At 36.4% G+C, this 6,856-nt stretch overlaps 1 protein-coding gene across 8 annotated transcripts in view; it reads left to right on the plus strand.

The window, feature by feature from the left end:
* The window catches only part of Cntn4 (contactin 4), a 1,006,259-nt gene that overhangs the window by 545,771 nt on the left and 453,632 nt on the right, over nucleotides 1-6,856 (plus strand). The window lies entirely within an intron of this gene.

The raw sequence follows: 6,856 nt of genomic DNA on the forward strand, positions 1-6,856 counted from the left end.
AGTGTGTAGATCTCAGAACGTGTATAACACACATAGGTAATGGTATATGTATATAAATGTATTTAATGTTTATAACAACATTATAGAATCATATTTCTATTGTTCCCAACCCACAAACTAGGAAACTAAGGATCAGTGAACTTAAATGGTTTTCTGAAGATGTCTCATGTAGTGACTAGAAGCCCTGTGAGGTTGAATGCAGGAATACAGGCTCCAGATGTCTTGTTCTTACTTGTGTCTCCTATTGGAAACTTTTTTATCAGTATTGCTCATACTACTTGGTTTCACTTGTTCATTATCACTGCACTACAGAAGTTTCACAAAATGTCCCAAACTAAAATACAGATCAGAATTTACTCTGAAATCCTCCCTTTAATATTTTTTCTTTATTTTCATCAACATTGGTAGCTATTTCTCTTAATAATATTATCTTTATTAGTATCAATTTGAAACATCATAATTTCATTCACCATTTCAGTTGAATGTAATTAAGCTGTATATTTATATGACTGTTTCTTCATCCATTCATCTATGGACATTTAGGCTGGGTATATATATTGTCTCTTGTGCATCAATAAATGCAGATATCAACCAATGTGTTTGTTAACTTATAGTTCTTTGGCTACAGACCCAAGAATGTTATAGCTTTGTCAAATGGTAGTTTTATTTCCATTTTCTTGAGCATGCTGATTTCCATAGAGGCTGCACCACTTTACATTCCCACCAGCAGTGCATAAGTAATATCTCTCTATATTCTATATATATCATTGTCAGAATTGGTTGCCATTTGTTCTCTCCAGTATAGCTAGCCTACTAGGGTAAAATGGAAAGCACTTTTAATGCACATTCCTCTGATGGCTAATCACATCAGATACTTTTTCAAATATTCATTGACCGTCTGTTATTTCTTCCATTAAGAACTCTATCAAATTCATAATAACATTTATGATTAAATTTTTTATTGTTAGAGTTCATTCTAGATAAGTCAGGCTTAGACAAGTGTGTTTTCTTTTGTATGCAGAATCTAGATAAAAATAGGGGCAGAGGATGGAAGGTAGGAGAAACAAAAGAGGGCAATGGAATATATATATATATATATATATATATATATATATATATATATATATATAATTTCATGAAAGCGTGTGGTAGGACTATTATTTGGGAGGCAGAAATGAACCGATATAGATGATAGCAGAATAGGACTAGAGAAGGAGGAAGGGGTAAATAACAACAAAGTAAAATGACATTATGTATAAAAACATAGCAATGAATCAACCTTTCTACAGTCATTAAAAAATAATTCACTTTTAAAATGAAAGTGATATTTTGGGGAGAGTTAAGGAATGGGAGTCTGCAGTCCGGTATATGGTGCAAGAGAAGAATTTAAAAAAATGATAGTTTGTATAACAGGTAATTGCAGAAGCCTGAAACATATCATGAACTATTGAGCCAGTTGTCCGTTAAAATAGTGAATCTGCTTCTATGAGTACCTCAATAATAACAGGGAAGTCACACTTGCCCCTCTACTGGGAGTTCCCATTTACCTAATTATCTCATCCTAGGCTGTAAGCTCCACTGTGGAGAGGCTATGTGGTTTTTTTATGTGTAATTCTTGGCATCATTTATGGTTCTCCCTCTTACTTCAGAAGCTTATATTAAATTTCACGTGGAAATAAAATACATAGGGAGAGTTAATACTGTGTGTACCAAAAGAGTTGTCAAAAACATCAAATGTGATGAGAGAAATTCTGGTCTTGAGCTCTTGCTTCCCAGTGCACACTAACTATGGCTTCAGCTTCATGCCCCTTTTAGTAGCAATATTTATCAGTTCAAGGATGTAGGGAAAACAGAAGAATTACACTGGGAATAGATACTTTCAAAAGGACAGCTTGAGAAATAGATTTAGAACATTCCATTGTTCATCTGGAGGGAAAACATTCCCAGCATACAGGTACAGCTTTATTTTCTGTTTCTATTATCTCAAGTCTTTCAAAGTTGTTTAGCTGGGAGGGTGTGGCTGTTAGGTCATAATTATAAGATGATTGGCATCAGAAGAGCATTCCATTCAATCATGACAGAAGGGGAAGTCAGGTAGCATTTGGTTGCAGGGAGGCAAGCTGCATGTTTCAATATACTTTTGCACACTGACAGAAGAATGTTTCTCTTACTGAGTGTAAGACATGAAGGAGCAATCTCCTTTTCTATGAAATGTTTTCTGTATTGATCAGACACTAATAACACACCACAGACTATCAAGGGTGCAAGTACTTCCATCCTCTCAGCCAGTCCACAAAATGCTATGGTGAATAAGCTTTACCTTGTTCTTTCTCAACTATGCTCAGAATTTATGGCTTTAAACCTTTGAATATTTTAATCTCTTGTATCTGACTATGCCTATACCTGGTGCTTCCCCCCTTCTCATCACAAATAAGAATATCTCTGCAAATTTATACCTATGTAGGAACACATGGGCCCTGGGCCCTTAGGAGCTGTGAAAAATTGGAGGTAAATCAGCCTTTCACTAGATTATATTAACTTAAACCATTGATACCAGGGAAGTGCCAGGCTACATGAAATCATTTCACTTCTCGCTTAATATAACTTGCAGTGAGCTCCTCATATGATAGTCATTTGCAACTGCAGATACTCTTGCAGTTATTGAGTCTAGGGAAATCTAACTTGTGGAAACAGGATGGCATCAAGTATCAACTCCATACCTTTGTTCTACTCATGAAAGATTCAGCTGTAGAAAATAAATACTGCTGCCAGTTGAGTGTAATCCTTTATAATTGCTTGGATTTAAGTGAAGACCCTATTTACACAAGAATGTCCTTGTAATGGAGTAAGTAGGATATTAGAAATTTTGGAAACGTAATTTACATAGCTATATGTATACCTCTAGATTCTGCAGCTGCCTTTCCTTCTCCATGTCATCATCCCTATTTTGAAACAAAGCATTTTAATCCCTCTATACCTCTGTTCAATATTATGATTGTTGAGGCATCATTTTTCTTTGTGGTTTCTTTCCTGTGTTTTGAATGAAAAGAGATTATACACTTTAAAAGAATAAAACTTAATCATGAAATAAAACTGAGTTGGAATTTGGCTGTAAGAAGTACATATTTGAGCACATATGTGTGACTGGATCTTATCAAGTCTTCATTTCATCCTCTATAAAATAACAAAAAAATAGTACCAGTCTTATGAGGTGGTTTGGAAGGTTGAGAAAACTCCTGACAAATTCTTAACGGGTTGTTAGATCCATAAATTTCTCAATAAATGTTAACAGTTTCCTCTTCTCCTCCATTTATCCTCCACTTACCACTAATGTATATAAAATGTAACATGCACCATGGCAACTGGTCTGAGTCTGCCTAAGCACATTACAGAAGGGAATTTTCCATTTATATGCATTTAACTTGAACATTTATAATCAACTTTTTTCTCAATAGGTTGTGATGGTAATTATACTTTACAAAATATTTTGTAAAAAAAGAAAAATACACCATATATATGGCTATTTGAGTCCAATTCACGTTAAGTGTCTTGAAAGACTAACATCTCCTCAGGCATCTTTCATTTGCCCTGGACAGTCCTGCACTAGGCTATCATGGGCTCTGACACTCTTGTAATGTCAGGACTCTGGATCTACTCTGCAGAATTGAAGCCTCACTGAGTATTTGCATACAGAGAGCTCTCAAGAAGGGGCCTTTTGCTTGGTGGATGAGTGAGGCTGCTTAATTTCCTTCTGACTTCTAATTGTTAAAGAAAAAAATCCTAGCCGGGCGTTGGTGGCACACGCCTTTAATCCCAGCACTCGGGAGGCAGAGCCAGGCGGATCTCTGTGAGTTCAAGGCCAGCCTAGGCTACCAAGTGAGCTCCAGGAAAGGCGCAAAGCTACACAGAGAAACCCTGTCTCGAAAAACCAAAAAAAAAAAAAAAAAAAGAAAAAGAAAAAAAATCCTTCTCTAAGAACATCCTTGTTCTACATGTCTGTGATATTTTCTTGCAAAATCTTCTGTTTTTCTGTATGTACTCTACTCAATATGACAATGTGTGGCAATATAGTTTTTACCTTTTGATAAACAGTAACTTCCAGATGGAAATCCAACTAAAAACATAAACTGAAAGTATAGCTCCCATTGGACAAGAAAATAGACTTCACTCTTCAGGGTACCATTGTTAGACAGGTAAATAAATATAAACAGTTACATTGGGGGATGTGCAGAGAGTTGAATCCTCCTTCAGGCAAAATGATTTATTAGAGGTAGGATCATGATGGAGTCTGATGTAAAGACTTTAAAATACCTGAGGAGAACAAAGTGTATTCTTTTAAGTTTTTTTCTTCTTTGAAGATTTATTTATTTTTATGTGCATTGATATTTTTGCCTGCATGTACATCTGTGTGAAGGGGCCAGATTCTCTGGAACTGGAGTTACAGGCAGGGGGTGAGCTTGGAATTGAACCAGGATCCTCTTGAAGAGCAGCCTGTGCTCTTAACTACTGAGCCATCTCTCCAGCCCCTTAAGTTTTTGTTTTTAATGGAGAGGGGAGATAGGACAAAGGAGGGGTGAAAGGAGAAGAGACAAAAGAAAAAGAGGGGTGGAGGAGGTATTGTGCCCAATGAAATAGATCCGAGGTCCATGGACACGAACAAAATTAGGCTAAGAGACATAGTGTTCTTTGAGGTCTAGGCTTAAACAGTTGTTTGGAAAGTCCCAAAGACATTTCTGGATTAGAGGCCTATGGAAAATTCCACAGAAGAGTTGCAGAAGTTAAAATCCGACTTACACATTGAGTGTGTTCTTTCACTGCCTGCAGCCTTCTCCTATGACTCTTTCTAGGAATGACAAGTTCTCCACTTCTATGACATGACACAAACATGGTGTAAATCTTAGCAATACTAGAAAATTGCACAGAAGCCACAGAACAAAATACAAAAGTGGAAAGCACTCATTACTTGAAAGATTTCTAATCTTTCTTTTATATGAACTACAATTAGTAAAATGTGTTCAGTAATGACTATTCTTTGTTACTTCTGCATCCAATGGAAGGATTCTAAGAGTAAAGAATTGAAACGAAATAGAACAAATAAGTTTCAAAGTAAAGGAAATGATTAAAAAATGTACAACAAGTTGGTCATCATGGAGCAAATGTATTATTATTTATTTAATGTTTTAATAAATGTCAAGCTTTTGTGGGGAAATCTATATGTGTTACATTAGACTTTTTCTGATGTAATCAAGGTGGGTATTGATTTCCCCAATTACAGATGAACCACCAGAGGCTCATAGAGCTCAGCACCTTATCCCCTATCACACAGTTGATATGAAAAGGTTAGGGTGTTCTGATTCAAAGCCAGTATCCCTGACAATCACATGATTTTGTGTAGAAAATGGGCGAGAGACCAGTGAGTGGAGCATGTCACTGGTTTTTCTCTATTACCCAACATGCATTCTGCATATACACTTAGTAAAGTGTTATTTTGTTGTCTTATCTACCAAGTAGTAAATACCTGCAAAGAAATGAGTGGGATAAAGAATCATGTCAGTTCCAGAGGGTAGATTGGCTGGCAAGTTTATAAATGGTGCAAAGCATTCTGGAAAGCTACTTCTCTGCTCACTGAAGCATGACAGAACCCCTTCATCTCCTGCTTAGTTAATGCTGATGCTATGATGGGCTTGTGAACACTAAACAGTAACTGCTTCAGGTACCCTTTATTGAGACTCATTCTCTTTTATTTCCATTTTTACACTTATGTTTTCCTTTCTGATTTCCTAGCCTCTTGTTTTGCCCATTCATGGTCCATATATTTTTGTCATTTTAACTCCTCGTCTTGAAGCTCAGCAATCATTTCTGAGTTTTATGGATCACTGCACAGATATTCTGGTAGTGTGCTATTAATCCTTCTCCAACCACATGGCAGTTTTACCAAGACTTCAGGATAATATTCAGCTCTCCCCGTGGAACTTCCTCCTGCAGTGTAGGCAGGGGGGGTTTGGGAAGGTCAGAGGATAGGTAAACATAAATCAGGTGTGTGCAAACAAGCATGATGAATTCTAGTTCCCAAAGTGCTCTGCCTTTTGTCAGACTTATATATTGGGAGAGAGGGCTGCGTGAAATGAATGATGATCATAAAGTTATTCCCTGGTGAAAGAACAAGCATAGAAATAACTGCAGTGACACAGAAGCCTGGATACATTGAAGGCTTGAGAATACAGAGTGGAAGACAACAGTATCCCTGGCAGCTGGGGTGAGGCAGGGAAGGTAAAAGGAGCAGCTTGGCATCTCCGGTCTGAGAGACCAGATCAGTCACTAGGAGGTAAACAGGGAGAGCTTCTGTAAGATACAATACATCATGATGTCTTGACAAGACTCACAGGTAGAAAAAAACAAAGCAAACACTTGGGTTCACTAATCATTCACTGAAGTTTAGTATTCCTTCAATTAAAATTAGATAAATATTAAATTGTGACAGGTTATAATGGCTACATAACCAATAGGAGTCACTGACATTCATATATCAATTTAGTACAAGTATTTTAAAGTATCATATGTTCACTACACTTAAAATTTGAGGCTCACCTAACTTGTCATTAGAAACATTTAGTAGTAGTAGTAGTAGTAGTAGTAGTAGTAGTACTAGTAAATCTCAGAACTTGTACCTATTAGGCAAATACTCTGTACCCCAAACCAGAACACACAAATGATTTTTCACAATATTTAAAATGTTTTTATAATTGTATTTCTGTGCAAATGCTTTCTTTTGTAATTCTACAGGTTATTTCATGCACTAAAAATATTATTCTAAGGTACAGGCACAAATCCAAGAGAGTTTACTACTATCACCATT

The sequence above is a fragment of the Peromyscus leucopus genome, chromosome 3 (genome assembly GCF_004664715.2).
Source record: "Peromyscus leucopus breed LL Stock chromosome 3, UCI_PerLeu_2.1, whole genome shotgun sequence".
NCBI lineage: Eukaryota > Metazoa > Chordata > Mammalia > Rodentia > Cricetidae > Peromyscus > Peromyscus leucopus.